Below are 24,015 nucleotides of genomic sequence, written 5' to 3' on the forward strand. Positions count from 1 at the left end.
ATGTAAAAGATGTTATTCACGATGCAAAACCAAACCAAATACCACACTGCTATCCCCTCTCAATAGCTGCAAAGGGAGCATTGAAGCTGGAATCTCTGAGAAACTCTCTACTCTGTATTCACTGATTTCAAATTTGCCTTTTAACATATGGGAGTCAAACTCTTCTTTCACAGCAGTGAAACTTCATGGACTCAATTACATGCAATTACACTGACATAACTCAGAGGAGAATTTAGGGTCTGATCTAAATGCCAAAGACTCCCATTGACTTTGGATAGAGATGGGTCAGGTCCTTAATCGACACTTTAGAAAGTTTATTCCTGCACTTCTTACTTAGACAAAAATCCCAATGAATGGAAGTTTTGACTGAAGAAAGATGGCAAGATTTGGTCCATGTAGTCCTTCTGAATTTCCTTAATCACATTTTAAAACTGCATTGCAGTTAAAGTATAGTGCGTGCTATGAGGAAGTAGCCAAGCCATAATTTCTGTAACAACCCAGACAATGCATGTGTCCAATAGAATTATACTGCCAATTAAGGCACCTAGCAGCATTGTTGCCATACTAAAAAACAACTTTTAATTTGTTTGGATCACTTGAACGACTAAAAGAAGATTTTAAAATGTGTGCAATCACTGCTTCTTTGATCGCATGATTAAATAAGCGTGGGTGTACCCGTTCTTTAAGAAGTGTCCACTGGACATGCACAGCAATACAACAATAATCTGATAATTTGCTAATATGTGATCAGACCTGCTCAACATTTTCTAATCTACTACAGTTGTTTGCGAGCACAGACACTAAGATTACAGACACCTTTTAACTCCTCTGAAGTTAAATACAGTAGGAGAAGCAAAGCATGGCTTATTACTCAAAATCTTTTTTCAGTTTGAACTTTGTATCTCATAAATTTAGGGATTAGTTTTTACACACAGGCAGAAGTCCACTGGTAACTGTTACTGTCTACTTCTGAAAGACTTTTTCTGTCAGGTTACTTCCTGCACCACCTGTTGGGAGTTCCACAAACAATTTTATAATTGATAAAGCTGCACCTCGGTGGCAACATAAGAATGTATCAGGAGATTCTGACATCATAGTCACTGCTGACCTTAAACATTAATTCCGTGGTTGGATAAACAGGAGCTGGGAATTTGGTATTGCCTCTTAAACGCTCACTGCACTTGACTTGTAGTTTGACAGTCTTTTATATCTTCCACCTTGCAAAATATTTTAATGAGAACCTAAAGTTTACTGAAAACAACAAATATTCTGCCATTTATTACTTGAAGGTTTTGGAAAAGTCCAGTATGTGTTTGCAAGTACCTCAAAAGTGCATACGGAAACCAAAGCCCTGTCTACATTACAATTGCAATGCTGTTAAAGAAATTTACAATTTGGTTCTCCACAAATTTGGTTGTAAACTTGGATCCATTTCTAGTGAAAAATAGACCTTAACAGTGTTTCAAAACTTGCTTCAAGTCGTGATCTGACCAGGTTTGTAACACAGTGAGGGGCTAACTAAGTTGTAACTAATTTCCTTTGTATTTGTAAGGTAAAGAGATTCAATGAGGATTTCCAAACATACACTGAGTGTTTTGACAAATTTAGACACTATCTTAGTTTAGGCCCAAAATATAGCCTGTCATCAAATTGTTTGGTACATGGCTGGATAGTTCAGGGCACTAGTAATTGCATATGTCCCATGTTTCTATTCCATGGGTTCAAATCCATCTCAGAAAGTAAAAAAAAGAGTTTCATTTGCATAATCAGAATCACATGACTGACATTCCTTTGAACTGGTTGATATTTTTAATGAAAAGGTGCATTTAAAACAAAAAATTAATAGAAAATATTTAATTTTTTCAAAATTTTCTGGGGTTTTTTTTTTTGGACTAAAATAAAAAAATTGGGGGGAAAATGCCATTTTTGAAAACCAAACTCTGAACATTTTGTTTTCACTGTGAATGGCCCATCCTCATTCCCCCGCTGTGTGAGATGGCTTAGGGCCCACATAAGTGTGTAAGGGGTTTGGACCCACTCTGCATGAATATTCTGCTGTCATCTCTCTCCTATAGAGAATAAATATAGCACCTGCTAAGTATTCTGTGCCTTGCAAGCTCAGATGAGAGAAGAGAGGGTCTACAATTTGTCCAAGTGTGATTTTATGATTGTGATTCTAGTTCATTAAGCTTCAGGCACGAAACACAACCTCAGTAATTTTGCAGTTCTCACCCTCAAAACAAGGTGCAATTAATTAATTACACAATTTGATAGCAGCAGTAACTGAGACTGGAAGCACAAAGTTCTTGACAGCAGAGGAAGGTAAAAGCAATGTCACACTCTCACTTAACTTCATATGACCAATGGCAGAACATACCCGTGTTTTACATTACACGTGATACTTGTCCACGGATACCAGCCTATCATCATACTATCCATGGTTGAGTCGGGGGGGGAAAAAAAAGGCAACACTAGCACAATGCTGTAATATCTGTGTTGTAAACAACATTGGAAAATATTTAGATCTTTTTTAAAAGCCTACTGGAATTGTAATTTATTCATGGAAACATTTCTATTAGTCCTTATATTCTGTAAAAACCTCATCTTGGGGCCAAATTTTACCTGAGAGTGTCCACTTACGTTCAGGGGTAAAAATTCATTTGATTACATTAAAATGTGCACTTCGTGACTGAGTCTTTTGTAATGTGTCAAATGCAAATTCCCTGTACACTCTCTTTCTGTCAGCAGTTGCCCACTATGCCCTTTTCTGGCTGACCAGAACACTACTTTCATGCTACCATAGAGGCTAGATTTTTTGTTCTAGCGAAGGTCGAAATTAGTACTGTAAGAGCACATCCCCTACTTATAGGGCTGTAACCTCAGCGCAAATAGAAGTTTAGATGTTGACAGCCGGGATTCATGCCCTCACTATCCAAGCTGGAGGCTTAGAGACAAAGTGATGGCGGACATTGTGTCTATACACAAGTTGCACAACCCATTGTCTAGTTCACGACTGCCAAGAAAATACAGCCATTTGCACAGACAGCTGGCATAAAAAAGCAAGCACATCTGGCGATCATCTGAAAGTGAGCAGGCAAGCGAACAAGTTAAGGTATCAGTAGAGCCCATTTTAGGGCACCACATAAAGCTGATGCTGTAAATCAGACAGAGGTTCCCAGAGACTTTTTTTCTTTTTTTTGCTGTGCCTCCCCTCTCCATGGGAGTCACATAACTGCCCCTCCTCCCCCTCAACACCCACCCATCTCCGACAGAAAATAGCTCACGAAGGGGAGCAGGCAGCTCACCTGCAGGGTGGCAGCAGGCCCCAGCTGGCTCCATTCACGGAGGAGCCCATGACAGTGTAGAACAGACTAGTGTCTCCTCACTGCCCTACCACCCCATGCAAAGAGCCTCTTGCTCCTGCAGGCTCTGGAGGGTTTAAAATACACAGGTGTGTGGCCAGCCAGATGTGCAGGCCCGGGCAGGGCAGCAGTGGTGAGAATGTGCAGGGACTCTCAGCAGTCAGGGATGGGAGAACAGGGAGAGCAGCAGGCTGCTGCGGGGGTAGGGAAGGACTGAGCAAGGCTGCACTCCCCACCCCCCACAACTGCCAGGGCTCCCTGTGCACTGTGCTGCTGTGCCCTGCCCTAGCCACCCATCTAGCTGCAGCCTCATGCCCCATCTTGTGCTCCCCTGATAACCTTGCCCAGAGGGCACACCCCACAGTTTGAAAACCAGTACTGTAAATTATTCAAAACAGAGGAAGTAAAGCCTATCCAGCATACCCTGAGGCGTCTCTATGGTGAAGTGCCTTTGTTTGTGTGTCCTCCTCTAGATGATTATCCAGCAATGCCTCTTAGCTAATGACACATAAGCTAGGGGAGGGAGGGTGGCAGGGAGGAGAGAGGGGAAGGTCACCTGCGCTGTGAAGAAACTAAGGCAAAGGCACTCATGGCTGCCAACCAAGCAGGCTGCAAGACAGTAGGTGTTTTATAAGCCCATGACAATCACTTGAGTTGTTAAAAATGTATCTCACAAGAAAGGGCATCCCTGCAGGTACTCCCTGTGAGTTTGAGCCCATAGCAGAGCAATGGCAGTAGCCCATTCTCCATCACAAATAAAAGTCAACTTGCCATGAGATGGTGGCAACCAGCCAAAGGTGCAGAACAGCAGCAGGGAAGTGTGATGCCCAGGAAAAACCAAAATCTGTCAACATGGAAAATCTGAATTCCAAGGACTTAGGCTCTTCCCACAGAGTTTTGTTGTTGTTATATGCACAATCTAAGATATTTTTCACCATATGATAAAATTAAGACCTTAGTTAGACGGATGTAATTCCAGAGCACTTCCACAGATACCAGCGAAGTTACTATGGCTTTACATCAGCGTAACTAAGATCAGAATCTGAACCTAAGCTTCTGGTGGCAAAGACCGCCTGTACATGTTGTCTTTCCAAGTCTGCAGCCTGGCAGATTGAAACAAAGAGCAGTACATTCATTCTACCAGGGCACTGACTCCATAGGGGGATTATAAAAATGTAAACACAAACTTTGTTATACCATTTCCAGAAAAATGGTTAAATGTCATCTCAGTGTATTTCCATTGCAGGGAGATGCACACAGCCTGTTCCCAATTTACTTGGCATTTATGCCTACAGAAGGTGAAAGTAAAACTCTCCCATCCTGATTACACTGCACAGGTATAAATCACAGGGCAAGGCAGCAGAGACTGAGGAGCCATAATCGCTCTGCACTGATGTCACGGTCTCTTATTATGTGTTCAATTTGATCGGTAATTTGTTAGGAGCGTGGGTCCCCATCCATACATGGCATGCTGGAGAAGGAATGACTTCAAGCTCCATTTCTAGCCCAGTGGGCTTTGCCAAAGCACCGTGTTTGATTTGTATGCGTGAAGTGCATCGATATTTTCAGCTCCTGAATCACACTTTGGCTCAACAACCGACTCCCAACTTTTCCTTAACCAAACTATTTTGTTAGCAATTTTTCATTTATTGACTCAGAACAGAAAATTACCATAGTTGGAAGGGCTATTAAAGAAAAAAATAAGATTGGACCCCTCCCCCAAAAAAGAGGCCTGTTTTTGGTTTTAAAAAAAATTCAGGTGCTAATAAATTACTCAGTTCATCCAAAATTATTTTAGCTTTCCTTATTTCATTATCTAAATTTATCATTTCTGTTGATTGCTGCTAATCAATGCTTTCTAATGGCTCAGGTGCTCTGACAGTGCAGGAACCAACTTAGTTCAATGGAACTAATATAGTCATGAAATAAGAATGGCAGCCAGGCCTGAATACAGCTATTGGAGATACCTGTTGAAGGGAATGATGGTTACATCTGAGAGATCCCATTTATAGTATGTGCTTTTTGCTAAAGAAAAACATGTTTTGCTGTGGTTTCCCCATAAAGTGATGTTGACTTGATCAAGACGCAAACATTACCTGAATTTGGCAATAGTGAGAAAGTAAAATCTCTTTTTTAGAATACAAGAAGAACAAAATATAATTGGCATAGCCTGTATATAACCCATAATCACTGTATCACCTTCTTTTCACACATGCTCCCATGGAAGTCAACAGGAAAACTCTGAGCAGTAACCGCAGAACTGTTGGACTAAAAATCCAATCCTGTTTTCCGCATTCAGGCTCCAATTCAACAAAACACTTGAGCGGGTGCTTAGGTCCATCTGTATTCAGCTGCGCTGCTCTAAGCTCTCTAGTGTAGTCGCTCAAAACTGATGGGAGAGAGCTCTCTTGTCGACTTAATTAATCCACCCCCAACGAGCAGCAGCACTTATGTCAGCAGCTCTCCCGCCGATATTGCATTGTCCACACCAGTGCTCAGGTCGGTAGAATTTATGTCGCTTATTCACATCCCTGAGTGACATAAATTATACTGACATAAGCAGTAGTCTTGACATAGCTGTATTAAGAATGAGCTTAAATCCCATTAAAGCTTGAAGTCAATAGAACTTAAGTATGTGTGTAAGTACTTTTTTGAACAGGGAAGCTTTGCTGAAATTTTGCCTGAGGCTCAGATACAACAGGAGATTAGCCTGAGTGAGGAAGGTAGGACTAGGCTTCTAGTCCAACTGTCCCATCAAGTTAAGAGTGATCTAAACTCTACTTTAAAGGTGTAAATTACTTTTCTTTAAATACTTCTATGGGTTAATTCAGCAAAAACCTATAATAATCTGCTTCAATTCATCTGGCCTGCAAAAATGACAAATATTTAGAGACTCAAGCTTTGCTGAACATACATACACACACAGGGTTGGGCTCTCAAAAGAGCTTAGACACCTGTCACTTTAGGTACCTAAATCCCAGAATCAGGCCCCACTGGGATTCACAAAAACCCCTCCCAGCTGCTGCCAACCCTTTAGGTGCCTAAAATCACTCGGCACCTAAATTTTTGTAGTTAATGTTCCCTAGGCACCTATGATCCTGATTTTGAGCATGCACACTATGTGCTCACACCAAGTGTCTAGATGTGTAAGCCTGAAAGAAATGCTCGAACCAGGGGAAGATAGGCATTCCTCCACTTAACTCTCCTGTGGGGCCCAATACGGATCAGGTCCTTACAGCCAATTTTACACTAAACAAGAGAGTAAGTGGGAGCACATCCTTCATAACTTTTAGCCCAGGGGTTAGAGTACTCATCTGGAATGTGGAAGACCCCCAGTTCAAGTCTCCCCTCCACCTGAGGGGGAGAAATGATTTGAACAGGGATCTACCACTTCTCAGATAAGTGCCCTAACTATTGTCTATGGGATATTCTGATGCAGGATTTTCTCAGTCTCTCATGAAGCTGTTCCACTGTGGAGAAATAATTTAAAAAGTCATTGAAGCAGAGGAACTGGATCCTGGATCTTCCATCTGCCAGGTGAGTGTTTCAACCACCAGGCTACAGAGCCATCAGGCCGCAGACAGAGAGTAAGTATATAAAATGACCCTGTTGCCCTTCTTTTGTAAAGGGTGTGTAGTTGTGAATCCAAGACAGAGGGAGGTGCCTCCCCTGCATCCTGGATGAGGTGTTTGACTCCAGGAGACAGGCAGGGCTTAGCATATATCCTTTTGGTTGGCATCTTCCACTGGCTACCTTAGGTGAGAAGCTGGCTTTTGTGGATTCCATTCTGAGGTGACTGTCTCTCCCCATTCATTGTAAAGGGAGCCTAGGTGCCAAACTCAGGCTCTGTGAATCCCAGGGATTTTCTATGCACCTAAAATGTCGGCCTAACTTTCTTTGTGAATCTAGCCCATACTGCCCAGAGGGTGCCAAAAGCCATCATGGAGGGAGAAGGCAATGAAGAAAAGTGGAGGCAAGAGGCCTCTGCACAGAAATCCCTGGCCTCTAGTGAGTTCCAGAGATCCAAGCAGATCTTTGTGGATCCGCAGATGAAACCCCCAACCTCTTTCACAGAGGGAGTGGGGAGCCCACTGCCCAGTGGAAGAAATTCTGTGTGTCTCATGTTAGAGTTCCAACCTGTAATATAATCCATTGGAACTCCCAGGCACGTACAGTTTCCCAGGAGTATTCCTATATTGCACATTACTGGGAAAGAAAAAGAATACTGCGAACAACAGGACTTTTAACTGTTCAATGGCAATTTATAGTCAATAGGCTAGAAAACTGAGTCCAGCCATGCTATGCCCACCAAAAGATAATGGGTAGGGAGCAAAGATGGCTTTAAGATACCTTTACATTTCTCAAGGACCAGGCAGTCCTTGGCAATAATTGCAAAAGCCTAGGCTGCCCCATGGCCTCTTTCTCACAGACACATCCCCTGTCACAGGGGCCTGGCTACGTTATGCTGCCAGAGTGGCCCAAAGCATCCAGAGTAGGGGCAAAGATCTGACCCAATTTCTTTTTGAGACTACAATCTATCACTGTCCCAAAGGCACGTGAGCTGTGTAAAATACAATACAGTATAAATGTCTGCAGAAACTAAACAATTACAGCAAAATGCATGTTTTGCAAACATCTTATCTACCACGATGACACAACAGAGAGCACATAGCACAAACAAACAAAGCACAAAGGCAACAGCATTGTTAAAAAAGAAACAAAACAAAAACAACAAAAAAACCATTTAGCGAAGAGCTCCACCACTCTTTCTGCAGCCATTAGGACAGCAATAATACTGGAATGGCCAGCCAGCCTGGAAAATTGGATAAACTGAGACAGAGAAGAGACAATTGAAAGTAAGGAGACAGACTGAAAAAATAAATGAGACAAGAGATGGAAAGCAGAAATGCACTATCCACAGTATAGCTGTAATACTGCTAGAAACAGCCATATTTAAACGAGAGAATAGGATTTTGCTTTTAAAACAAAACGTGCTAGAAAATCTGTTCTATAGGGCTCTCTCCAAGACAGTCTACAGAGCAGTTTTATGACACACTCAGAATTTCATGCTTGGAAATAGGATTCCTGTCCACACCAGTCAGCGAAACTATATGCATTACAACCAAGGGCCAAATTCTAATACCCTTAACTCCTTACTACACAAATAGTCGCACTGACTTCAGAGAGGGCTTGTTGTGAAATAAAAGTACTATCAGAGCATTAGAATCTGCCCCCAAACTAGCAGTAGCCATGTCTTTTTTTTGCTAGTGAGGTTTCAGTCAAAGAACCCAGACTTAAAAGCTCTCCCTACTTCTTCCTAGGTTAACAAAATTTCCTTAACTTGAGTCTTTTCCTTATTAATATGGCTAGCGAATGAGATTAGATAACTATTATTCTGTTATAGAACTGTTTTACAGACTGCCATGGGAACAGTGTCTAGCAGAGTTTTTCTAACATGGTTCTCAGGGGGAAAAAAGTGCTTTCCATACTGGTACGGGAAACAGTTGTAAAAAGAACAACTATTTTCAATGTGGTGGTTACTAGCTTTATTTCAAACACAGTGTGGTTGCAGCTTCTCTGTCATCCATCTGTTGTCACAATTGTCTTCCTGTCTCCTTAACTTTTTTCTTTCACATCTTTTTAAAAAAAAAAAAAAAAAAAAAAAGCAGCAGCATTTGGCCAAAACCTGATCAAACGGTGACTTAGTCAAAAGGTAACACTGACTGACTACAGTACAGCAATTTTTCTAACATCCTTTGCAAATAACATCAAGTTTTGGCCACTAGGATGTTGCAACTGTGGCTGTGGATTTTAAAAATTCAGATCTGAAGTGCTCAATACCTCGCTAAAATGATTTATTGATTGAAGGATACCAACTGTGAACCTGCCATCAAAGAAACATGCCAATCTGCTCAAGAGGAATGAAGCCATGAAATCACATACAAGACGCAAACACTTCTTTAAAAATTGACAGTGAATTTAATGATAGTGTTATGAAAAAATTACGCCAATAAAATTGAAATGGAAGGTGTCAGTGGATGAAATATTAACTGACCCCTTGACACGTTTGATTCTATATACACTACTTCTTGGAAAAGTTGTTGTCAGGTCATTCTCCCTAAGAGGTCTTTGACTGTGTAATTCACTTCCTTCCTTGATTCAATTGAGTCCAGAATTATTAACCTTGCAGGCAATCTGCAAAGCCCATCTTGCCTTGAAGGTATTTCAGGGAGATTGTGAGTTTATAGATGAAGGCAATGGAGTCTGAAGGATGAGTTAGGTGGCTTGATAGAGTGATTTAATTTCTTGTGGGACAGCCTATTAGTTGGAAAACTTGTAATTTGAGAAATTCATGGACTAAAGATTTCTTTTGAACTATTTATATTCCTAATTGTGTTTAAGTGTTGGGTGGTGCCTAGAACTCTGGAGAGATGATAGAGAAACAAAAGAATACATTACAAAATAAAATAAAGTATTAGGTCAGGTCTTCACTTGAAAGGTTTTGCTGAGAAAGCTATACCGGTAGCTAGGTTACTGGCAAAGTGCTCCTAGTGTACACAGAATTTATACCAACCATCAGCTTGGATTGATATCGCTTAGTCCAGTCCTCACTCCTGCCCTACCGAGCGATATAAGCTATAGCGGCAAAAGCACAGTTTTGCTTGTATAGCTGTGTCTAGACTAGGAGCTTTTGCCAGCACAACTATGTTGGCCACAGAAGACAGCTCATCACTGTCCCTGATCACATAGCAATGTCAGCAAAAGTCTGGATTACAGCCCTGGCCTTAGATTGGTGGGGGCGATTTCTCATACTTTAAAGACTGAGGTATTGCCTTCTGCCAGTATTGCAAATTTTAAGTTTTCATGTGCTTTTACAGGAACGCATCATGATACAATGTCTCAGCAGTGGTGCCCTATACAGGAAAGGCCACAGCACTTCTAGAATAAAAAGAAAATCTGGGCAACTTTCACGTATTGACTCGCTCTGCTGCTCTCCCACTATTTGGGAAGGGGAAAGCTGAAAGAACCCAGCAGGCTCTCTCCCTGACTCTGCCCTGCCCTCCAGTTCTGCAAAGCCCGTACTGTGGGGTTGCCATGGATCAAGAGAAAGTGGAAGCATACAACAGAGATTGAATGCTCGCCTTCTGCAGGCAGAGGCTCCTCTCCAGATAGAACAGGTGCCTGAGATCTTCTCTTCCTATTTGTATTGTGACTGTAAGCGTGCTGGAATAATTTTATCAAAAGAAACACATTGAGTTAGACAGACATGAAGAAACAAAACCAAATTCACTGAGGCACTGAAAAATTCATATAAATTTAAACCACATTTTAGAGGAATCATCGTGCGGATCCACAGGAACAACAAAAATATCATGCAGGCATGCTGCTTATGGTGTATTCCATTGTCCCCAATCATCCATGTTGTTTTAACATTGTTATCTCTGAAAGTGATTTTCATAAGAGAGTGGGAAGTGACTTTAATATGCCCTTGAATAAATTAAGATCAGTGAGGGATTTGGCAGCATACTTACATGTGGCTTGCAGCCCTGGAAGGGTTTACCTGCCTTTGGTTTGGCAATGTCTAGAGCTGTGGTCCCTGTCCACCAAGGATTATCTAATTCCTTTACAAGGCCTGCAGCAGATATTTCTGGCAGGCTGGATCTAATCCAGGCTGCTATGGTTTCCATGGACAGGAAGTTTGAAGTTTTGGGATTAAAACAGCAGGAGGCTGAGGAGAAAACTGAGGACCTGGAAATAACTGATAGGTGTGACGCAATCATCACTGCGAAAGCTACAGAGGGTGAGGCTTAGAAAAATGTAATCAACAACCTGGAGAATAATCTCAAATAAAGGGTATGGTTAGCATAGGGGAGGCCGACTCCAGAGAACATACTGACAAGAGAGGCTTCAGTATCCTTTTGCAAAGGGATTTCAACCATTCCTTACTGAATAATATAGCAAGTGTGTGATACGAAAGCATATGGCAGTGCAGACTGACTTGCCTGCTATGTTTTTTTTCCAAACTAAGCTGTTGCTGTCTAAGAGCTGCAGCAGTGATGGGGTTAGAAAAGTTGGGATGGACAGACTTGATTTCCACCCCACCACAGTGAGGGCACATATGGCAGGATTACCAGGAAGTTCATTCAAGCAACTCCCTACTTAATAATTGTCTAATGTGCAACACTTGGCATGAGAATCATAACTTCAGCAATAACATACAAGCATAACCCTTGCTTTCCTGGCTCATATGATTTTAAATCTGGAATAAATTAAATGGCACTAAAAGGCTGCATGCTATCTCCATCTCCATCCGTCAATAACCACCCACCTTCATTCCACTGTTGTCAAATCTTAATATAGTGATATGTTTTTTAAAGGGCAGTATTTCTTAAAGGGGCAAACTGTTATCACCACTAGAATCTTATGAACCTAGTAACAGAATGCATGTGAACCCAGCCCTCTCTCAGTCAACTAGCCTCCCACTGGGAAATCATGTGGGGAACATGATGAGCTGCAAGTTCTCATCCCACCAGCTCTCTATTCTTTAGCTAAACCCGAAAACTCAGATGCCATTGAATGCTGAGACCCCTCTGTGTTGTTTGAATGGTACAAATAATCCTTAAAGATACCCTATATGGATGGCTGAGGACTCCCTAAAGTGGATCCTGTGGCTGCTCCAAATTACTGGGGCCCATACTAATCCCTGGCTGCCCCATGGATCAGGAGATCACAAAAATAGGTTTTTAAGCAATCTTTGCCCCTGTGCTCTGCTCAGCTGCAGTAAACTGCACTCTACTCTAGCTGGGTCAGTGCCCAAATTTACAATGCAAAACTGACAACTTTCAAAAATCTATCTCCTTAAATACCCAAGGTTTGGGCCAACGGGAGGGCCTGTGCTCCAAAGCTAATCAAAAAGAGAAAAATGACAAGAGAGAATGCAGTAAGGGCCACCCTAGAACTAGAAGACACCATGGAGGAAAACTGAGGTTTCAGCAGGGGAGAGGCACACCAGGGCTCAGGGCTTTAGCAACAGGGGGAGCACTGGGCTGAAATCAGCGCTCCCTTCGAAGCAAAAGCCCCAATCCCTGGCACCCCCACCCCGGGGCTGAAGCCAGGAACGGAGCCCTGGGGCTGAAGCCCTGAGCCCCCTGCAAAGCTGAAACCAGGAGCTGAAACCGTGGGGCTGAAGCCCTGAGCCCCAGGACTCCCCCCGGTCTAAAGCCCAGATGCAGATGCTCCTAAGGTTCAGAAGCCTGGACCTTTCTAATTATTGACGGAAAACTTTTAAAAGACATGGACCGCAAGGATATCATTAGTGCGTTCGTAGAGCAGAAGTCAAGGAAGAAACACGTGCATGTGCAGTAAAGTAGCACCTACCTACTACCTATGTGATTGTTTTAATTACATGTAGTTTTGTTATTGTATTGAATAAATATTTAAAATTACCATTTATATTCCTTCTTTCATTTTCTATGGAAAACATGGAGGTCAGCTGTAGGTAAGGGGGGGAGGGGGAGAGCACTGAAGATGCTGTGCCTGTGGGCGCATATGATGTAAATCTGTCCCTGCACTGTTGAGTTCTACTCCCTACTGAGTAGGCAGGTCATGAGGCCAAAATGTGCAAAGGTGGGTATCTATAGTTAGGCACCCAAAGTAGTGGCCTTATTTTGTGAGAGGGTGCGACCCACAACTGCTACTGAAGTCAATGTGCTTTCCAAATCAGGCCACTAATTTACGTGCCTAAATCTGGCTTTAGATCCCTCAGTCTAGGCACCCACATTTGAAAACCTCGGCCCTAACATTTCTGTGTCCCAGTTTCTCCGCCCATGAAACGATGGTAATAATTCCTATCTCATTAGGTGCAGTGTAAGGGTTAGTTAATATTTCCACAGCCCTGTGTTAAAGAATTACATTAATTTTGCATATAAAAAATTTTAAAAAAATCATCACACAGAATTTATATAAATGAAGATCATCATCCAATTCCCAAGTTTGGGACTCTCAGTGAATTATGTGCCTATAGCATAGGATAGATGCATTTAACCATAAAAATACATAATAAACTAAGTGGTAATGAAAAAAGCTGATAGCAGAAGGAAATAATTATTTGTCTCCTTTGAAGATGAAATTGAGAGAGGATGTCTGAGTGGTGGATTTCACAATTGCCACAAATAGCTGTGCCTAATATGTAGCCAGTGTGTTTTCAGAATCCATAAAAGCAAGGGTGGGCCTTTTTTCCTTGCTTTTCATGAAGCTGCCTTAGCAATCACCTGGAAAGGGGGACTGCTGTATCTCTGCATGCTGGTAGTGTAAAAAGCTGCAAAGATGCTTAACAATAGCCTGGCATGAGCTGTTTATTTATTACAGAGATAGCTCTAAAGTCTGATACAAACAGACAAGCGTTGAGCCTCCAGTGGACAGCTCAGAACACAGGCTTTTATTGACCACATCATGCACTATATAACCCTACTTGTATTGTGTCATCTAAGACCTGCTTTAGACTGACATCCTTTACTCATTCTTCCTCCCTCTCCTCCCTTTTTTCCAGTAAACCCTCAAGTTATTTTCCTTATGTCAAGATGCCCTAGCACTAACCTGAAGTGATGACAGTGACTGAACAAAAGTATGAGGAAACCTTGCTATCACAATCAGGGAGATCAAGAGCTGTCAATAACTGTGTTACACAAAATGTCAGGCTAGATCACAGAGGTCCCTTGTGGCTTCGGAATCTATCAATCTATGAATAATATTCTCAGTTCCACACAGGGTGACCATCCATCCCTTATCATCAGGGAATCTCTCATTTATGGTCTGATCCTGTACCCACTGCAGTAAGTGGCAAAACTCCTACTGACTTCAGTGGATGCAGGGTAGGATCATAGGTCCCAATCCAGCAAATCACTTAAGCACATGTTTAACTTTCAGCAGATGACTAGACCACTGAAGTCATGTGCATAAAACTAAATCCTTTGCTAGACTGGGGCCTTAGCGCACAGTGCTCTGCATCCCAAATCAAATGGCTACAGGTGAATGACAACACAGAATACTGTACTGCTCACTGACAAATATATTCAATTTTAATTTTATTTTGTGTAAATGAAAACTATCCTAATTCCCTGGATCATCCACAGGCAAATTTGGGGCTTGTGGGGTTGGTTTGTTTGTTTTCCAATTTAGTGCAGCCTATCAAAATGAAGATAAAAAGGAGCAGGTCCTTCCATAGGATTTATAGTACAATCCCACATTCCAAATTTTGCCAGAGTAAACACTACTGGATATGGCTTGCAGTTCACAAATAACCAAGGCCCACAGCTTTTAGATGCTGCTACCAGATTGTTGCCAATGTGCTCCCATTTAACAAATTCTAAGATTCACTGATCCTTGTGCAGCCAGGTTTCCAAACACTTACACTCAAACTGACCATGGCAATACTGTTGTGGTTTTTGCCATCTGCCTATCAGCTTATTAGTTTTGAAAAAATGACCTCTTATCCTCAGAAGTGACCTCTCCAAAAGAGAATTATGGCCCATTTATGGGAAAGACATGTGCTGCTGCATCTGTTTGTTGAAAAGTACGAAGGACTTCCTTTTACAGGACTCTCAAAGGAGCACTTAGCACTGAACTGAGATGCACAATTTAAAATTTATTTTTGTTTTGAAAGCTTACCAATCTTTTGTCTGAAGTAATTATGCGCTCGCTCTCGCTCAAAACTGATGGCTCATTTTAAATCAACCAAAGTTCCATGCACAGAGTAGCTGTGGGATTAGAACCTCTTTGCCATAATAAATTATCATGGCTGTACAGGATCACTTTATATCAAAGATCCAGACATGAACCCCACCCAAGACTGAAATGAAGTGCCCAAAAAACAAAGTGGAATACACCATAAGGAAAGTGTGAGGAAAATATTCTTTCAATGTGTTAAAGATCTATGTTACAACGCAAAGCAAACAAGAAATTCTAACTTAAGACTCTTGCTCCTTTCTGATCTCCTCCTTTGTGAACCAAATCATACACACATTCTTAATACCACAACCTGTCAAAACATGGTGAGTTAAAGATGGCCTGGTATCACAAGTTCATTGTTTTGATATACTTACAATTGGGCCTTTTACAGGGCCTGATTCTGATCTTACTTTCCCCTGTGCCAATCAGAAGTAACTACCTGGAATTACACTTGGATAAGTGAGAAATCGGAATCAAGCACATAATGTATATTCCATCTAACACCATATTTTTAAACATATATTCTAGTTCTACTCACATTTTTAGAGGCACCTGAGAAGGTCCATGTTTTTTTGTCAAAAAATATTACAGGAAAATCCTGGGAGTAATAGTCATTAAAAAAAAATCAATAATTTCATTAAAAATGTATTAAAAGAAAGCAGTGTTATATTACTAACTAATGGGAGGTCTCATATTATTACACGGAGAAGGGCAGCAATGGAAAACCTTTTTCAATTGGTGTTTCTATTCCTTCCTCTTTTACTTGGTTCAGAAGCCCTGCATAATTAATACTGTAGTACTTAATAAATGCTTATGAAGCTACTATCTCTCTACTCTTTCAGTTTAATTAGGTGACTGACTTCAGGCATACTATATATTATCATGACAATTTAATTACTTTTTTAATGAGCACACTTAAAAGATTTATAAACAGGAATAGAATAGTACAGAACACTGAAAACTAGAAATACTGTGAAATGAAGCACAGCTCAAAGAATCTAATCTAACGTATCTATCAGTATCTGTATGGGAGACTCGTACAGAATTTTGTATTCCTCCTCAGAATACTGGTTATAATCTTCCTTAGAATTCATCTTTTTCTATATGTGAATCATGTTAAATTTAGTGGGTAATAGCCTAAAGTGATTTCAGGAACAGTAAGGTAACTGAGCTTTATATAACCTAAAATCTATTTGTAAAAATGAATGGCCCTTTTCCTCCTTGTAAGTAATCAGTAAATCTCCTCTCTCACATCATTCCACAAAACCCATACCCAGAAAACGTGACTGCAGAGAGGCAAATCTCCTGAACTATTCCACTTGGCAGAGACAGTCAACAGTATTCAATGGGCTACAGGTTTAACAATCCTCAACCCAGATTATTCCTGACTAGTATGTCAAAAACTTGCGTGTGGAAACATTGCAAACTATCTGCACAATTCAGTGTAATAATCAAGCTCTGCTCACTTGATATTGCTACAATTTAGGGCTTAATTTCCCTCACATAGCATGACTGTAAATTCTGAGTAATTAATGGAATTAGACTTGTATAAATTTGGAGTAATTAAAGAATCAGACCCTTAATTTTTACTTTAGTATTGTTCAAAAGCAATCAATCAAACTACAAAAGATATAATGTGCAATAAATATGTGGAAACCACTGTCCTTTTATTCTTCTTCATCAGGAAAAATATAAAAATAAGCATACGTTATGTACAGCTATTTCATAAACACAACAGGGTACTAAAAACAAACAAAAACGTACAGCTTTGAACTGTCTTCCCCAAGTCAGCTACAGCCGCCACAGAAATGTGATGCCATGTGCCCTCCCATCTACGAGCAATGCCTGAATTGTCATGCATGGTTGCTCCGTTATTGCAGCTTTATCACAAATTGCTGTATCTGTTCTGCAAATAGAAGAGTGAGTCTCACATATAGGACTGATGGCATAAATCAGGGAGCAAGTTACATTGATACTAGTAGCTTTGTTCCTAAGCCAGTTTATTACAAACAAGATGCATGTACACAACACTTTGCTCTTCATGATGGAGAGAATTCAGCAAAGCATAGAATACTGCTCCATGCAAGCCTCCTTCAGAGTCACACACAAGGGCCAGAGGAGGCAGGGCATGGGTGGAACAGAGAAGACACAGTAAATGGATCTTACACTGCATAGATTTCCCCACAGGGTATCCTGGTAAGTGCCTCACATAAATTAGTTACTTCGGCCACCAGTGTGGAGCAGCTTCTGTGGAGTAGCTCTGTAATCACTCTCCAGCCTGGGGGTACTCTCTCAAAACCACCCTCGTCCTGCTTGTTTCCCTAGTGCCCAGGCCCAATTAGTCGTGGCTGGTGCCGGGGGTTCAAGATTTTAGCCTTACTTATGGTGAAGTGTGAAAAATCTCTCTAGGAATGGGTATCTCCATCTTTGAATCAGAATGTTGCACAGTATTTTAACTTAAATTAGTTTTTAAATCACTACAGTTAAATTGGTGCAAACCTCTGTATCAACGCTTTTATTTCAGTTCAATTAAAACCTATTCCCAATTGATTTAAGCTAAACCAAAAATAAGCTCTCTTTAATGAGATAAGACTGGCGATACACAAGTTTGTGCCAGTTAGTATATTATTGATTTAAATTCACACCTTAGGTGATACCTGTCCAACTTCAATTGTAAACCATAAAAGTTTGGACTAAAGAGAAAGCTTTCCATTTGGGAGCTGTATCTACAACTGTCTCTATTAATTTAAGAGAATAAAATATAGCTGTGCATACTTGGACTGGAGTTGATGGAATCTCCAACACGTCACTCTTAACTACTAAGGAGGGGTTAAAAGGGAGAGCACTGCAAAATAACCTAGAACAGTTATGGGCATATTCAGTGTTATAAGCACTGTCAGACAGTTTTAAAAATATTAAAGGGGCTACTTATGAGTGACATATAAAAATATGGCCACAGTGCAGCATTATTGCAATTGTCTTTTCTTTTTCTTAAATTAAAAAAACCCAAATCCTTGTCTCACTCACAGGCAATGAAATTCATTAGAATGAAGTTCAAAGCCACAAATTTCTAGTGTTTCTGCCTGCCTGCAATGGCACAGAAGGAACACAGAAAAGGTATATATATTAAAAAGGGCATACTATGATACGCTGCATCATCCAGTGTTTCAAGAAGCTACTTTTCTGCAATTTCCATTTTCAGAAAAGTTGCGTAAAGATTAAACAATGGATCTCCTATAGAACTACTCTTTCGCTGTACAGCTGATGATTGATGATGGGTCAAGAGGGCAGCAGACTTTGGGTGCACAACATTTAAATACTTTATCAAAGATGGCAAAAGGCCATGTACTATAATAACACAGCAAATACTTCCTTTTACTGTACAGCAGACAAATTCCTTCCTCTCAGTTGGCTCCATCTGCAGCTTGTGGTTCACTACGCAGAGCATGTACAAGTTCTATACTAACAAACATAATGCTTAAAAAGCCTTGCAGAGCCAGCTAATGCCTCCCTTTATTCCTAAGGTGATCTAATGGTAAACATTCTCACAGAAGTGAAGAGTCATCAATGTCTGTGCCACCATCACTAACACGGAATTACAAAAATGGACTTCTATAGATTACAAGCACTTTATCTACAGTAAAAGAATACGAAACCAGACCATCTACTTTTGCTTTAAAACTAGGAAGTAAGAACAGGTCAGTCAGATCTTTAAAGGTATTTAGTTGAGCTGTACAAACACAGAACAAAAAGATGGTCTCTGACGGAAAGCACATGCTGCGTAACTCAATTCTGGGTGTGAATGACAGAGATAAGTGTGCACTACAGTGATGCACTCATATCATTACAGTTAACGTTGTGTCAGCAATTTCATGGTAAACTCCTGTTTTCAGTGATTTTAAATTGCGGGGAGGGAAATGGCCCTGTCAGATAAAATCTGATGCTGGTCAGTGCGAAGTGTGTCACAACTTTAATATTACTGAGACAGTTATGGTTTTTAACAGATTGTAAGTGCACACACAAATCCACATCTTTAATCCACTGGTTCAACAAGGTTTGAGTTTAGAATAAAGCTAAAAATAAAGAATAAAATTAGGAGATTTAAATTAATAACCTTATTGTATAGTGTAAAGGCCCCGATTAATAAATGCTGTCATACATCTTATGGAACCATGAACCTTTATTTGCAAATAAGTAACTTGCCTCTGAACATTTCCTCCAATTTTTAAGAGTATGAAAACTTTGGTAGCTAGTGTTGAAGTTAAACTTTGGGGTTTTTTTTAAAAATGATATTTTCTGTAAGAACTGGGAGATATTTTGGGATGCATGTAGATCTTGGATTGAAAGCTATTTTTCTGATATGCACATCCCAAGTTGTCTGCCCTACAACCTGATCCTAAATGGGAAATTTACAAGGATGAGTGAAAAGTTGACAATTGGGGATGGAGGGATCAGAAGCCACATGCAACTAGAGTCAAATTCCTTTACAGACTAGATAAGATAGATATGCTAGTATTTACTGACAGTCATTTATTCAAGAACGCTTTTAAGAACAAATATTGGTTTAAAGGAAATGAGAATCCTAAATTATAAAAGGCCAAATTCCAGATCCCTAGACAGTTCTGGCTAATACAAACACCATGGATTGGGAGGGGAGGATGTGGAAGCTGGAGGGCCACTGGGTTTTCCCTCATAAAACCAAAAGGGAAGTTGGGGTAAATAACCACAGAGTTTAAAGGGAGTTTCCAATAGCCATTGCAAATGTCAAGTGAGCTAAGTAGCTAGGACTCTGGGAGTCAGGGGCCAGGCAGCAGTGAAGTCAGCAGATCCCCTGAGATCCTCAGATTACCACAATGGGTGAAATCTCCCCTAACCTCCCAAAGGTAGAATCAGAAGGAAACCTGGCAAGTTGAACATCAAGAGTTTCCACTCCCCAGATGTAGCTTATTCCTGCATAGGGCAAGCTTATTGACGTTACAGTGCTAAATTATCATCTTTGCTACTAGAAATGATGAACCTCAAATTTTACATTGTTTCAGTTCTTACAGTTACTCAGAAATCCAAACCTCATGGGTCTGAAACCCCGAGTGGCAAATCTCACAAAGAAGAGGCTTTCTCAAGAGATTTCCAATCCTTCTGGCTCTGGCAGGAACCAAGGAATTTGAAAGAGCACAAAAATGAAAAAAAAAAATAATAAGGTTAACTACACATTTCTGGACATCACAAAAGACTTGGTTTGGGTCCAGTTTAAGGGACAGGTGAGGGTTCAGGTTGTTTCATGTTTTATCTGATCATATTTAACCATCCTCATTAATTATCCATATATGAGATTCATATTTCCCAGACAATGTAGTGCAAAAAGTCATGCAATAAGAAAGGGAAGAAGTCTCGGGGGGGGGAGGGGGAGGGAAGTACTCTGTGAAGATTAAATTGTTCTGTAAGATAACACTGAAATTACAAAGAACCATCCTAAATGTGATCAAAATCTAAAAATTCACCACTAGCTTCACTGAAAGGGAGGGGGAATCAAGACTAATTTATAAGTATTGATCATTGTTAGAATCTGCATTTAGGGCACGCACTGTGAGTTAAGCAACCTGGATTCTATTCCCAGATCTTACACTTTCACAAATGCTTGCTGTGAGACCTGAGCAAACTTCTTAACAGTCCTAGGCCTCAGTTTGCAAAATGGGGATAATAATATTTACCTATTCCACAGAGATGTTCGGAGGCTTCATCAATTAATCTTTCTAAAGCACTCTGAGGTGCTACAAATTACCATGATCTGTATTTGATTTGCTTAATAATTTTGATAGGTTCCCATTTCGTTGTGATAACAGAAATAGGGAATACCACAAAGTTTACACCTAGGTCCAAAATTCAATGGTCTTTTTATCCGGTTGTTAGGCTCAAGTTCCTGTCAATATACGTATACACATGTGCACATGTCCACGCATACACACGATCCGCAATAATTACTGCTTATGTATAAGAAGGGACTTGAACACTGTGCAGCTAAATTTTAATCCAAGAGAAGAAGAAAAGTATGTTTTAATAGCATCATAGCAAAAGTCTTTCCTTAGAACCTCATTGTTCCCCGTCAAAGTCTCAGTGCAAGGTATAACAAGCAGTACTCTGAGGCATTGCGGTATCTTTTGAATCACTGCCATTACCCGAGAAAACCCCAGGAAGTGGTTTGTATGAGAAGCTGGACCAGACTTGCTTAGGCATCAGCTGATGTCACAACACAAGTCAGTAACAATGAGGACATTGTGAAACCAGGAATAACCTTCATTATCTTCAGTAGTTTGGGAAATCATTTCTAGTCCAATGAGTACAGAACTTGGGAACTAGTCAAATAGTTAATTATTCACCTTGGGTTTAGTAATTAATCTCAGTTTCAGACCAAGTCCTTGTGTACCCAGAATAACGTGAAGATCTCCAGCAAGTGAAACAATAACACGAGTCTTTGGATTCACTTCTATAAAGCAGCAATTTTTCCATAAACAGCTGCGATTAAGTAAGGACAAAGCAGCAATCCAGACTGCAGTCTGTGTAAACTAATTGAAAAGGAGGGTGATTTTGTAAATCTTTCAAACCAACATTCTTCTTTTAACCTCTTTCATCCTGTCTTGCTCCAGAAAATATTACATCCCAGTGAGTCTTTTTGATAATGCACTTTAGCTACTCCTGGGGAGCCTGGTAAAGAGGCAATATGGGGTCACAGTGGTTTTAGTCCAGTAAAAGGAATATTCATCTAGAAATGCTCGTGTGTGTTTATCATACAAAGAGGAGATCCAAACCCATAGCCCAAAGATCAGAGTTGTTACCACGAAGACCATAATCCTGCATTGCACAAGCAATCTCTCAGTGCTGTGAATGGGAGTTTGGGGCACACAAAGAATCTTCAAGGCCATGACTATGACAAAAGCAGCTGTGTTTAATCACCAACATAAAAAACGAACAAGATAAAATAAACGTACTTTTTTAATTCAATCAAACGCAGCAAACATAATGTTATTAAATCAATCACAGCTGCAAGAAAAAAACCCATATCCTTAAAAATGTTGATGCTCAATTTTCACCCCACAAACACCGCAAACTCCTTATACACTCAAAATGGGAGCAACAATGCAAGTTGATAGGAATCACCTCCTCCAAGCAAACCATAAACCAGACACCTGCAAACAAGTCCACTCACTAACGCCAGAGGCCGTATCAATATGGCCATCATGTCACACTGGAGCTGTCATTTATTGAAGTCGAAGGGAGGTCTGCATAAAAACCGAGAGCAAGGTATGCCCTTAAATGCATCCAATGAAGTGAGCTGTAGCTCACGAAAGCTTATGCTCAAATAAATTTGTTAGTTTCTAAGGTGCCACAAGTACTCCTTTTCTTTTTTGTGAATACAGACTAACACGGCTGCTACTCTGAAACCTTACATAAAAGATGCTTATAAACACACGGAAAGAAACGGAAATATATGAACCAGTTTACAAAGGCATGCAGAGGATAAGTAATCCAGCATAAAAGAAGCCAAACTGACAAAATAAATACATCGCTTTCAATTTGCAAGTGTTGGAACACAGCAGCACATTAACTGTGTTTAAGCACTGGAAGGGAGGGCTGGCTTCCCTGCTATGTTAAAATGGCATTCCCAGTTCATCCATTGCAAAGACATGGTACAAATTACCTCAAGATGTACCTTGCTTGATACATTTGCTGCTCTTCTCCTGGGGGGAAGGTTAGGAAAGGGGGAATACAGACTAACATTCATTGCTTTGCAGTTTACCTTCACCACTGCCTGACACTGTTTTGTTTGCTTTAAAATAGCTAAGGAGAAGATAAATTACACTTTTGACCAACTGCGCTATCCCACAAGCATTTGTGTGATGATAACCCATCACACGCAGAAAGCTGACATTTCTCTAACTGGCATTTGCTGAATGCAACAGCAGTCTCCACAAACACAATGGCCTTTTTATTGGCAACCTCTTTAATTATCTCACTCTTGTTCACGTGGAATATCCTTTCTCTCTTTAGAAGAAAGCAAATCTCATTTTACCGCAAACACAATAATGTAATATAATCCAGATTAGGCTCCTAATGATTATTACTGTTAAAATAAACAGTTAAGGATTTACCTTAAAAGCCAATATAAAAGTTTACAGTTTAATCTCTGGAATCCGTTACAGAGAAGAGCACAATTCTGACCTTCAAAATCAGTGTTTCAATGCCTCTTTGATGTGCTTCAGAACAAAAGTTCAAGCTGCATCTCATTTCAGTTTGTCACATTTTGTTTTTGTGTAAATCTGAAGAAAGAAACTGGAGAGAACAGCCAGGGTTGGCAGTGCTTCCCCTGCCTTCTGCTTTTCTGTCTGTTGATGCCGACACGTGCAGTGCACTTCCTTCTGCCCCCCCCCCCTTTTTTTTTTTTTTAAAAGGGTCACAAAGGCATTTGGAAATTGTATTCCCATCCACCCACCACCAAAGGCTAGGCTCCCTATGGTGCTGCCACATTACAGTAAGAGCCCACAAAGGGAAAGGTTAAAATCTGTACTCCTTTGGCAGGCACAATGAGCTCAAAGCAAGCAGCTCCCCCTTAACATAAACCCTACTTAAACAACGCAGTGCACACACTTTCCAAACAGATGTTAGGATTTCATGCCTAGCCTAGTGACTGGTTGGGAGGAATGCAGAACTCTTAACATCTCTGATTTTCCATTCCTACTGTTTACACATCCCATTATCAATTTTTATAAACAGAAAAAAGGAGATTCCTGAAAGAGATTGCAATTGTGAAACAAACTTTTGGTATCATTTAAACAGCTGATGCAGTAAATTGTGGAGAAAATTGTTAGAAGTCCATGTGGAATATTGGCTGTAATGATACAAGAGGAACAAGTAGTTCAAAAACAAACTGCAT

The 24,015-nt window shown here is 40.5% G+C and overlaps 1 protein-coding gene across 3 annotated transcripts in view; it reads right to left on the reverse strand.

Moving 5' to 3' along the window:
* HIVEP2 (HIVEP zinc finger 2) overlaps positions 1-24,015 on the reverse strand; it is a 157,615-nt gene that overhangs the window by 65,522 nt on the left and 68,078 nt on the right. The window contains exon 1 of one of the 3 annotated variants that reach the window (XM_043511121.1): positions 2,378-2,431. The exons of the other annotated variants lie outside the window; for them this stretch is intronic. The gene's annotated coding sequence lies outside the window, so the exon portion shown is untranslated. Of the gene's footprint in view, positions 1-2,377; positions 2,432-24,015 lie in introns of those variants that run through there. 3 annotated transcript variants of the gene reach the window in all.

Source organism: Dermochelys coriacea, chromosome 3 (genome assembly GCF_009764565.3).
Source record: "Dermochelys coriacea isolate rDerCor1 chromosome 3, rDerCor1.pri.v4, whole genome shotgun sequence".
Taxonomy (NCBI): Eukaryota; Metazoa; Chordata; order Testudines; family Dermochelyidae; genus Dermochelys; species Dermochelys coriacea.